The sequence below is a fragment of the Triticum urartu genome, chromosome 2A, assembly GCF_056163025.1.
Source record: "Triticum urartu cultivar PI428250 chromosome 2A, HENAU_Tu73, whole genome shotgun sequence".
Taxonomy (NCBI): domain Eukaryota; kingdom Viridiplantae; phylum Streptophyta; class Magnoliopsida; order Poales; family Poaceae; genus Triticum; species Triticum urartu.
The window spans coordinates 494,410,232-494,422,962 of NC_141874.1; the positions used below are offsets into that span (position 1 = coordinate 494,410,232).

The 12,731-nt window shown below is 50.0% G+C and overlaps 1 non-coding gene across 1 annotated transcript; it reads left to right on the forward strand.

The window, feature by feature from the left end:
• The first annotated feature begins 1,753 nt into the window (after positions 1–1,753).
• Positions 1,754–1,833, forward strand: TRNAL-UAG (transfer RNA leucine (anticodon UAG)). The gene has a single exon. It is a non-coding gene; the product is annotated as a tRNA-Leu (tRNA).
• The last annotated feature ends 10,898 nt before the right edge of the window (positions 1,834–12,731 follow it).

Sequence of the window (12,731 nt, forward strand, 5' to 3'; positions counted from 1 at the left end):
CGGAAGGTGAGCTAGCGATCACCTCATTTGTCGGGCCGATCAGCCGCAAAAAGGTTCCCTACAGGCCCAGCCCATCACCTCGTTTGTGGTTTTCCTATTAATTTGGGCCTAGGCCGCCTAGGTGTTCCTTAATAAGTGTAAAAATACCATCAGCCTGTACAAGTGATGACGAGACACGAGATAAAGAAAGTTCTTTTTTGGGTGCAGACAAAAAAAGATAGAAAGAAAGTTAGGTACTCCATCCGTCTCTAAATATAAGTCTTTCTAGAGATTTCATTATGAACTATATACAAATGTATATAAACGTAGCTAAGAGTGTAGGTTCACTCATTTTGCTCCGTATGTAGTCTCTTATTGAATCTTTAAAAATATTTATATGTAGGAACAGAGGCAATATTTTTTTAACACGAAAGTTAGGTATTAATGCTTGCAATTGTCTCTATATTTCTCTTCTCGATAGTTGTCTCTAAAACTGAATCTTTTGGCAAGGAATTATTCAAACAAGTTTGGTTGTGCGCCATCTACCTATATTAACGTACATCAACTCATAAACCTAAACACGTCTGCTAATAGCTATTGATTCTGTATTCCCAAGTACATGAGCCGTTCCTTCTAAACATGAATAAGGGTGCAAAAAACAAACTAAGCATATCTGTTATTGCTCTATTCACAGTTTAATTACATAAACTTGCGTGTATGTAAGAACTTGTGATTACATGCATTTCATGGCCTCCCATTCAAAACTATGTATATGCACTCTAAACATATTGGTGGCACTATCTTTCAAACATTCATATGTATGGTCCGCAATGTGTGTTTTCTACCCTAAATTATTCATTCTCTTTGACTACCAACACTTCTTCATGACTCTGTAATCCAACCTTTAAAATTGGTGGGCACGGCAACGCGCGCCTTAAAGTTCTAGTTAAGAAAGTGGAAGGGACGCATCCTACCTAGCACCGTCCCAACTTCCTCTCAGACGGCGCACCAGGATGCACCCCAACCACTAGTACCGATCATAAGCCGCATCAACGTTGAGTTTTACATAGCCACTGATTGGGCGTGTCCAGCCAGCTCTTTTCACCTTTGCATTTGGAGAAGAGACGACAACGAAATTTGACAGAAGCGCTCAAATCGCTAGTATAATCTGTGTCGGTTGCTGTTTCTGCTCATCGTGTACAAGTTTTCTTCTCTCTCGTCACATGTACCATGGTGCAACTGCCATAATATGTGGTCTGTTTTTCTGTGCCCAAGAAGCCAGGTTTCATTTGAAGGGAGGCATAACAGACATTCCAACACAGATTCGCTAGCATGGTATGTCCATTGTCTGGACTTGCTACACTGTATACGTCACCAATAAGTTTTTTTTATAATCTAAACAAAGAAAGAAAATATGATAGCCTTTTCATTCGTTGACAAGCGTGGCTAGTAGTTGTAATGCACTGTTCACCTGCTCCCTATCTTTGGCGCATGTTCGTTTCTGTCACTAAACCAAAAGAGGTTTCAGATGTACCAGTTCTTGATTATGCCGGATTAAATCCATGCATTACTACATAACTAATAAGATGGGCGCATGGTTGTCTAAGATTCAAGAGACTCAAGATTCAATTGGTGCTCCATGGGATCTGAATTTCCTTGTACAACCAGATTCTGCTGTCAGAAGTAGCACGTGCCTCCTAAATGGATGTCATCTAAGTACCTCTGAACAATTCAAGTCGAATATATAAATTAATAATAGGGCGATCACAGTAAAGACAGTTTGGCCGAGTGGTCTAAGGCGCCAGATTTAGGCTCTGGTCCGAAAGGGCGTGGGTTCAAATCCCACAGCTGTCAATTTTGTTGTTTTCGTTTTCGTTTGAGTGTACAAATTTGTTTCTAAACATCCTGGTATTGTCGTGTGCCTTTTGTTTTCCCCCAATGCGAAAAAGGGGAACCAATTTAATAATTCCTAATTTATATATTTTTATTCTAATTTGCTTTGTAATATTATAAATTACAATTAAACGGAATGGGGTTTGACTAGTACGTCACCTGTTCACGCCGTCCTCGGGCACTGACCGGGCACCCTCAAATATCCACAGTTGTAGCCGGACATCTTATACTAGATTTTTAAATCCATACAAAGACATGCAAACTAAAATAAACCTACGTACTACGTCGATCACCTTGCTACCCGTCGTCGGAGATGTCGGCTATCTCTATGCTCGAATCCGACAGCATAGGCGGCAGCTGCAACTTCGGCTCCTCGGGCTGCTCCACTCCAGCCTCCTCCAATTTAATAATTCCTAATTTATATATTTTTATTTTTTTCTTTGTAATATTATATATTACAATTAAAAGCAATGGGGTTTGACTAGTACGCCACATGTTCACGCCACTTGTCGTGGCTCTAAGCCTGACAATAGAATAGGGGGTAGGAATGTAGAGGCAAGATCCTAACTATGGAGGAGTTGTACACGCAAGTTTTATGAGTTCAGGCCCTTCTCGGAGGAAATAACAGCCCTACGTCTCGGAGCCCGGAGGCGGTCGACTGGATATATGCGTGTGAATTACAAAAGGTGCGAACCCTTGTCCCAGAGGAGGGGGGTTGCTTATATAGAGTGCGCCAGGACCCCAGCTCCCCTCCGTTACACATGATTCAATGTTCATAAAGGAGAAGCGTTACTGGTAACGTCGGGAGTAAAGTGCTATAAATGATTATTAAAGCTATGACTTAAATCCCGACCGTTGCGGAGTGAGTGGCCTCACATCTTCAAAGCTGTCGAGTGGAACATAACTTCATGGTCGAGTGGATGATGATCTCTCTCTGACTGCTTCTGGTTCTTTTGGAGATGTCCTTGGGGAGGGTATCTTTGGACAGATCCATGACCCTACCCTAGGTGCATAGCTTCGTCATTAACCCCCGAATGGATCAGGGTTTGAGTAGGAAAGGAGTCGAGAACGCTTCCGACTCATTCTTTGTGCTATGAGTATAACCTGTTCTGGAGCCATGAACTGAGGAGACAACGTCAACTTCTTCAGTCGCCTTGGTCCATTCTTGGTTTTTGTCAAGTGAATTTTCACAGTAGAATTCCGAATGATAATGTAGAGGACGTTTTCAGTTTGACAAGTTGCTCTACTCTTCGCGGATTTCGCGGGATTTGAATTTCGGGAAGCGCGCCAGACGGGCGGGGCCGTGGTAATCGGGACGGATTAAGCAAGTCTCATCGATCTCCGTGCCACCTTTTTTGCCATGTACTGCGCGCGCGACTGTTGCGGGATTTGTTTAGATCGTCTGGGCCTACTAGTCAGTCACTCGGGGAACGACCTTATAAAAGGCACCGGACCGGGCCTCTGCCTCGTGCGCTCCCATTCTCTCCTCTTTTTCCTTCGACCTCTCCGCCATGCCCGCTCCTGCTCTCGTCGCCGAACCCTCGCTCGAACTCGATCCGCCGCCATGGGAAAAGAGAAGACGGTGGCGCTGGAGCGCGCGAAGAAGGCGACCACGAAGGCGAAGGGCAAGCGGACTAGCCGGGGCGGATCCTCGTCGAGATCTGGCCTGCCGCCGGGCTGGATCCAGGGCGACTCGATCCGCTCGACGATCAGCCAGGATGACCTCGACGACCTGGTGGAGGGGGGACTGATCCCCCACAAATCGGCGCGGCTCCCGGGGAACGAGACCGAGCCGCAGCCAAGGGAGGGTGAGTGCGTCCTCCTCGCCACCCACGTTGATCGCGGGTTTTCTCTGCCTTGCCATCCTTTCTTTCGGAGCTTTTTGAACTTCTTTGGGGATCAGCTCCACCACTTCACTCCAAACACCATAGTATATCTGGCTGCTTTTGTGTCAATGTGTGAAAATTTCTTGGGCTGTTGACCGCACTGGGGTCTTTTCAAACACATCTTTACCTGCCGCTCCCAATCGGTCAAAAAGGCCAATCCGAGTGATGAGAGGACGCACGTGATCCAGATGTGCGGGGGCTGGGGATTCAGATGAGGAACAAGAGCACCTTCCCAGCAATGATCCTTCCCGACTCGGTCCGGGGCGGGCAGTCAACTTGGTTTTACTGTAAGGACCAGCCGACCCCGGGTCAGTCGACTGGACTTCCTCCCTTTTTTCTGGCTCGAGTGGAGAAGCCCTCCTCCCTGAAGGTGGTCCCAGAAGAGAAGGCGCAGGTTAAGGTGCTGGTCGAGCGGGTCGTCCAACTCGTCCACGACGGGGTGACTGGGATGGACCTGCTGGAGGTCTTTCTCGTTCGACGCATCCAACCGCTTCAGGCTCGTGATCATCCGATGTGGATGTACTCTGGACTCGAGGACTCCACTCGGATCCACCCGGAGGACGTCAGCGAGGACATCTTGGAGAAGTGGTTGATGGGAATCACCAGCAACAAAGACAACCCCCGGGGGTCTAGGAGGGTGATTCCATTCGACCACTCGCGCCAGCCGAAACATGTATGATTCTGTTTTATCAAGTATCTTTCCGATTCACTGTGTGACACCTTGTTGATGGTCGACTGATTCTCTTTTGATCGTTGTCTTTTCAGGCCCTCATTGACATGTACTCGATGCCCAATGGAGTGCAGGAGCAAGACATCGAGGAAGGAGCGAGCGGGGGCGAGAGCGGCGAGTGGCGCTCGGATGCCGAGGAGGACGAGGAGAGCGACGAATCGACTGAAGATGAAGAGGTCGACTCGCCTCCTCGCAGGAAGAGGAGATCCAAACACGCTCATGACCCGGCGAGCACTCCGGACCTGGTGACCGCGCTGACTGGGCAGTCTTCGAAGCGTCCCAGGACATCTTCCCCAACGCCGATTGAGAAGGCTCCGAAGCAGCCTAAGGTTGTGCCGCCTCCAGCGCCAAAAGCACCGAAAGCCACCTTCTCCAAACTGCCAAAAGCTCTGCCCAGGATCAAAGTGACCATCCCTACCATCTCCGGGTAATCATCTGACTTGTTTTTTTTGTCGACTCGAGTAATGGAACGTAACCGACTGGGTGCGGATCTTTGCAGTGCTGCTACATCAGGAACCTCTTCTCTTCAGTACCGAGACGAGGAGATGGAAGATGCGGTCACCTCCAACCCAGGTAAAAACCCTTATGATCTTGCTCTTGACTACTCGGTTGATTGAATTCTAGCGGTTTACTTTAGAGTCGACTGATCTTCTCCGCAGCTCCGCACAACGTCATCGATCTCCCAGATGACGATGAAGATGTGTCTCTTAGGTCCAGGAAGAATAAAAAGGTGACGGCTGGTAAGGCGTCTCAGCGGGGACCAACGACAACACCAACCGTCTATCAATCTGAAGACGCGGGCGGGGCCTCTGTAACCTTTGTTGTACCCTTGTTGAGTGAGCGCCCCGCCCCGTCGACTGTACCGGTGATTCCTTCAGTCATCCCATCTCACGCCTCGGAGGTCCAAGCTGCTGCACCTGGGTCGTCTGCTCTCTTCTTCACCAGCTACCCCGTTTCAGACAACCAGTCGGAAGCGGCTGCAGAAGCCACCCGATAGGCTGATGTGATGATGGAGCGGATGAAGACGGTGCATGAGAGTAGCCAGGCTGCCTACGACGCCAACGCTGCTCTCCGGGCCAATGTCCAGGTAAGTAGACTTTTTGACTGCCCTTGTTCTATCAGGATATGCTACCCGAATTTTCTTCTTCTATACAATCTCCTGTTGTTTGTGTCGAATTAGTGCACCCACTGGGTGTTTTGTTGTCTTTGGTAGTTGCGTTTTTCCACTCGGTCTGGGCGAGTAGGATCTGAACCGGTGGGGGCACGCTAAGTGCACCCACTGGGTGTAGTCCTCAAGACCGCAGTCGACTGCTGGCAGTCGACTGGGGTCTGAGTTCTACTTTCCTTTCTTTTCTTCCACTCAACTCAGGCGGACCGGTCGAGTAGGATCTGAACCGGTGGGGGCACACTAAGTGCACCCACAGGGTGTAGTCCCCGAGACCGCAGTCGACTGCTGGCAGTCGACTGTGGTCTGAATGGTGTTTTTTATACTCGATCCAGGCGGACCGATCGAGTGGGGTCTGAATCAGCGGGGGCATGCCAAGTGCACCCGCTGGGTGTAGCCCCCGAGACCGCAGCCGAATGTGTGCAGTCGGCTGGGGTCTAAGCGAACTTCTTTAAGTTTTATCCACTCGGAAGTGAACAACCTTTGATCTTGTTGATTGACACGTCTTTTGCCTTCTGTAGAAGTCTTGTACTCTCATTTCCAAGTTTGCTGAACTTGAGGAGAAGCAGAGGCAACTCAACCTCGACTTGGAGTTGGCCCAACAGAATCTGAAGAAAGCTCAGGACGAAGCTGCTGGTATGGAAGGTAACTGCCTGTCGACTGTTTTTTTAAAACATTTCTTCGAGCTCTCGTCTGATCCGGTTGCTTCTTTTGCAGAGAAAATGAAGTTGGCTCTGGAGAAGAAGGACTCGGACCTCGCCGCTGCACAGAAGGAAGCCCAAGATAAAAACTGCTCTCGCAGACCAGAAGCTGGCTTCAGTCAAAACACTGGAAGGGGAGGTGACCAAGCTGAAGTCCTGTCTCAACGAGTCTAACCGAGAGGTGACTCGTCTGAAGAAGGACAAAATTACCCTGAACGAAAAGCTGGAGTCTGCGGTCCACAGGAGGAATGACACGGAGGCTTATTTGAGAACTCTCACCAAGAAGCTTTATCTTATACTAGAAGGTATTTCTTTTAAACCGACTGTGTTGATGCTTGCGAACGGACCCTATCCGGTCGACTCACTAATTTTTGGCTGCAGAATTCTGCCAAGACTTTGACGAGGAAACTGGAAAGGTCGAGACGGGTCTGGACCCTATCGCTTCTCCAGTTTGCGACGAGACTGCAATGAACATGCTCCGACTGGAGTCTCGTGTCGCCAGCGTCACAAGCTACCTCGCGCGCCTGAAGGGGGCAGTCTCACGAGTCGACTCATTGCTCTGGCCAAGGGCGACGCTTCAAAATGATCTGGAATCCCTGATGGCTCGACTCAATGAGATCCCTGACCGAGTGCAGGAATGGAAGAAGTCTTCCGCCCGGTGTGGTGCTGACGTGGCGCTGTCCTTGGTGCGAGTCCACTGCAAGGAAGCTCATGAAGACAAGCTGGCGGTGATCAAGGCCGCTAACACCAAAAAGCATGACTTCCAGTCCTTCATGGAGACTTTCATTGCTGCTGCCACTCGGATCGCGGATGGGATCGATCTGGACGAGTTCGTCGAGCCTGCCAGCCCTCCTCCTGCCGAGTGAACACACTTATGAGACTTGAATCTGCTTTAAATTTGCCTCGGAATGCCGAGTGGTTGCTGTAACCGTTAAACTCCTTCGGGCTTGATGCTCGACTACTTTTGGTTTGCTGCTTGGAACTTTATGATTTATCCGAATTTGGTTTATTTCCAAATATGCTTGCGTTTTGCCTTCAAGTAGACTTTGTTCTCTGCTCGGAATAGTCTTTGCGCTGGAGACGCAGCTCTGAGATGGCGACTCCAGTCGACATGCACCTCGACATCCTTGCGAATAGGAATGGAGCGCATGTTGTACTTGTGCCATAGCTCCGAAGGAGAGGGTTGTAGTCGACCTGCACCTCGTCATCCTTGCAGATAGGGACGGAGCGTACGTTGTACTTGTGTCGTATCTCCGAAGGAGAAGGTTGCAGTCGACCTGCACCTCGTCGTCCTTGCGGATAGGGGTATGTTTCGAACTTAGGCGAGTACCGGACTGCAGCTAAGCCCCCGAGTGGGAGGATTGCTCTTCACTCGGTAGGATTTTTTCAAACTTAGGCGAGTACTGGACTGCAGCTAAGCCCCTGAGTGGGAGGATTGCTCTTCACTCGGTAGGATTTTTTCAAACTTAGGTGAGTACTGGACTGCAGCTAAGCCCCCGAGTGGGAGGATTGCTCTCCACTCGGTAGGATTTTTCAAACTTAGGCGAGTGCCGGACTGCAGCTAAGTCTCCGAGTGAGAGAACTTAGGCGAGTACTGGACTGCAGCTAAGCCTCCGAGTGGGAGGATTGCTCTCCACTCGGTAGGATTTTTCAAACTTAGGCGAGTGCCGGACTGCAGCTAAGTCTCCGAGTGAGAGAACTTAGGCGAGTACTGGACTGCAGCTAAGCCTCCGAGTGGGAGGATTGCTCTCCACTCGGTAGGATTTTTTCAAACTTAGGCGAGTGCCGGACTACAGCCAAGCCCTCGAGTGGGAGGATTGCTCTCCACTCGGTAGGATTTTTCAAACTTAGGCGAGTGCCGGACTGCAGCTAAGTCTCCGAGTGAGAGAACTTAGGCGAGTACTGGACTGCAGCTAAGCCTTCGAGTGGGAGGATTGCTCTCCACTCGGTAGGATTTTTTCAAACTTGGGCGAGTGCCGGACTGCAGCTAAGCCCTCGAGTGGGAGGATTGCTCTCCACTCGGTAGGATTTTTTCAAACTTAGGTGAGTGGCGGACCGCAGCTAAGTCTCCGAGTGAGAGAACTTAGGCGAGTACTGGACTGCATCTAAGCCCCCGAGTGGGAGGATTGCTCTCCACTCGATGGGATTTTTTCAAACTTAGGCGAGTGCCGGACTGCAGCTAAGTCTCCGAGTGAGAGAACTTAGGAGAGTACTGGACTGCAGCTAAGCCCCCGAGTGGGAGGATTGCTCTCCACTCGGTAGGATTTTTTCAAACTTAGGGGAGTGCCGGACTGTAGCTAAGTCTCTGAGTGAGAGAACTTAGGCGAGTACTGGACTGCAGCGAAGCCCCCGAGTGGGAGGATTGCTTTCCACTCGGTAGGATTTTTTCAAACTTAGGCGAGTGCCGGACTGCAGCTAAGTCTCCGAGTGAGAGAACTTAGGCGAGTACTGGACTACAGCTAAGCCCCCGAGTGGGAGGATTGCTCTCCACTCGGTAGGATTTTTTCAAACTTAGGCGAGTGCCGGACTGCAGCTAAGTCTCTGAGTGAGAGGACTTAGGCGAGTACTGGACTGCAGCTAAGACCCCGAGTGGAAGGATTGCTCACCACTCGGTAGGGTTTTCTTTCGAACTTAGGCGAAACAGATTCGCGGCTAAGCCCACCCACTGGGGGATTTCAGAGGTAAATAAGAACAACAACTATCGTACGAGAGGACTGTAAAGCTCTTGTCTTTGGTAAACAAATTACAAAGGTGTTTCTTATTACATTTTATTCGAACGAGTGCTTAAGTATAAAAGGGGCGGAGCAGCTCCGCATTCCAGGCTCATGGCTCGTCCTTCTGATGCTCAACACTGTAAAGATGGTATGCTCCATTATGGAGAACTTTGGTGACGATAAAGGGGCCTTCCCAAGCCGGGGCGAGCTTGTGTGGTTTCTGTTGATCCACTTGAAGAACCAGGTCCCCTTCTTGGAAGGCTCGACCTCTCACATTTCTGGCGTGGAACCGACGCAAGTCTTGCTGATAGACGGTCGACCGGATCAAGGCCATTTCTCTTTCCTCCTCCAGGAGATCGACTGAATCTTGCCAGGCCTACTCTGCTTCTTCTTCGGAGAAAAGCTCGACTCGGGGTGCGTCGTGAAGCAGGTCACTTGGTAGAACAGCTTCGGCTCCATAGACCAAAAAGAAAGGAGTTCGTCTAGTCGACCGGTTGGGAGTTGTCCTCAAACCCCACAGAACTGACGGAAGTTCATCGACCCAAGTGCCTGCTGCGTGTTTGAGATCACGCATCAGTCGGGGTTTCAATCCTTTGAGAATTAGGCCATTGGCTCTTTCTGCTTGTCCATTTGACCGCGGGTGAGCGACTGAAGCATAGTCGACTCGTGTGCCTTGAGAAGCGCAGAAAGCTCTAAACTCATCGGAATCGAAATTTGATCCGTTGTCAGTGATGATGCTGTGGGGGACTCCATATCGGAACGTCAATTCTCTGATAAAACTGACAGCGGTGCTGGCTTCAAGATTCTTGATAGGTTTAGCTTCGATCCATTTGGTAAACTTGTCGACTGCAATGAGCACATGAGTGAAGCTGCTCCTACCAGTTCTCAGTGGTGCAACCATATCCAGTCCCCAAACAGCAAAGGGACAGACGAGGGGAATGGTCTTCAGGGCTGACGCTGGCTTGTGAGACATGTCAGAGTAAAATTGGCAGCCTTCGCATCTATCGACTATATCTTTCGCCATTTCATTTGCTCGTGGCCAATAGAATCCGGCTCGGTATGCTTTAGCCACGATGGCCCGAGAGGACGCATGGTGACCACAGGTCCCCAAGTGGTTGTCATTGAGGATCATTCGACCTTCTTCTGGCGTTATGCATTTCTGATCGACTCTAGTCACGCTTTCCCTGAACAACTGTCCACTTATCATAGTAAAGGCCTTGGATCGACGGACGATCTGCCGAGCCTCTTCTTCGTCTTCTGGGAGTTCTTTTCTGAGGATGTACGTAATGTACGGCACTGTCCAGTCGGGTGTGATGACCAAAACCTCCATGATCAGGTCGACTACTGCTGGGACCTCGACTTCAGTCGGATCTGTGGTGCTCTTAGGTTGCGGGGGCTCTTCAGTAAAAGGATCTTCTTGCACGGTCGGTGTGTGAATATGTTCTAAAAACACATTGCTGGGAATGGCTTCTCTCTTGGAACCTATCTTTGCCAAGTCATTGGCTGCTTGATTTTTCAGTCGGGGTATGTGATGGAGCTCTAACCCCTCAAACTTCTTTTCCAACTTCCTCACCGCGTTGCAGTAACCAGTCATGGCTGGGCTTCTGACGTCCCACTTGTTGGAAATATGCCCTAGAGGCAATAATAAATTGATTATTATTATATTTCCTTGTTCATGATAATCGTTTATTATCCATGCTAGAATTGTATTGATAGGAAATTCAGATACATAGACAACACCATGTCCCTAGTAAGCCTCTAGTTGACTAGCTCGTTGATCAATAGATGGTTACGGTTTCCTGACCATGGACATTGGATGTCGTTGATGATGGGATCACATCATTAGGAGAATGATGTGATGGACAAGACCCGATCCTAAGCCTAGCACATAGATCGTGTAGTTCGTTTGCTAAAGCTTTTCTAATGTCAAGTATCATTTCCTTAGACCATGAGATTGTGCAACTCCCGGATACCCTAGGAATACTTTGGGTGTGCCAAACGTCACAACGTAACTGGGTGGCTATAAAGGTGCACTACGGGTATCTCCGAAAGTGTCTGTTGGGTTGGCACAAATCGAGACTGGGTTTTGTCACTCCGTGTAAACGGAGAGGTATCTCTGGGCCCACTCGGTAGGACATCATCATAATGTGCACAATGTGACCAAGGAGTTGATCATGGGATGATGTGTTACGGAACGAGTAAAAGAGACTTGCCGATAACGAGATTGAACAAGGTATCGGGATACCGACGATCGAATCTCGGGCAAGTACAATACCGCTAGACAAAGGGAATTGAATACGGGATTGATCGAATCCTCGACATCGTGGTTCATCCGATGAGATCATCGTGGAACATGTGGGAACCAACATGGGTATCCAGATCCCGCTGTTGGTTATTGACCGGAGAACGTCTCGGTCATGTCTACATGGTTCCCGAACCCGTAGGGTCTACACACTTAAGGTTCGATGACGCTAGGGTTATAAAGGAAGTTTGTATGTGGTCACCGAATGTTGTTCGGAGTCCCGGATGAGATCCCGGACGTCACGAGGAGTTCCGGAATGGTCCGGAGGTAAAGATTTATATATGGGAAGTCCTGTTTTGGTCACCGGAAAAGTTTCGGGTTTTATCGGTAACGTACCAGGACCACCGAGAGGGTCCCGGGGGTCCACCAAGTGGGGCCACCAGCCCCAGAAGGTTGCGTGGGCCAAGAGTGGGAAGGTACCAGCCCCTGAGTGGGCTGGTGCGCCTTCCACAAGGCCCAAGGCACAGCTAGGAGGAGAAGGGGGAAACCCTAGGCGCAGATGGGCCTAAGGCCCACCCTAGGGCGCGCCCCTCTCCCCCTCTTGGCCGCCCCCCTCCATCCCATCTAGGGCTGCCGCCCCCCTAGGGGTGGGAACCCTAGAGGGGCCACACCCTCCTCCCCTCCTCCTATAAATAGTGGGGGTTTTGGGCTGCCCAACACACGATTTGATCTCTCCCTGGCGCAGCCCTACCCCTCTCCCTCCTCGTCTCCTGCGGTGCTTGGCGAAGCCCTGCTGGAATACCACGCTCCTCCACCACCATCACGCCGTTGTGCTGCTGCTGGATGGAGTCTTCCTCAACCTCTCCCTCTCTCCTTGCTGGATCGAGGCATGGGAGACGTCACCGGGCTGTACGTGTGTTGAACACGGAGGTGCCGTCCATTCGGCACTAGGATCATCGGTGATTTGGATCACGACGGGTACGACTCCATCAACCCCGTTCTCTTGAATGCTTCCGCGTAATGATCTACAAGGGTATGTAGATGCACTCTCCTTCCCCTCGTTGCTAGTTTCTCCATAGATCGATCTTGGTGACACGTAGGAAAATTTTGAATTTCTGCTATGTTACCCAACAGTGGCATCATGAGCTTGGTCTATGCGTAGTTACTATGCACGAGTAGAACACAAAGTAGTTGTGGGCGTCGATATTGTCAATTATCTTGCCGTTACTAGTCTTATCTTGATTCAGCGGCATCGTGGGATGAAGCGGCCCGGACCAACCTTACACGTACGCTTATGTGAGACCGGTTCCACCGACTGACATGCACTAGTTGCATAAGGTGGCTGGCGGGTGTCTGTCTCTCCCACTTTAGTCGGATCGGATTCGATGAACAGGGTCCTTATGAAGGGTAAATGGAAATTG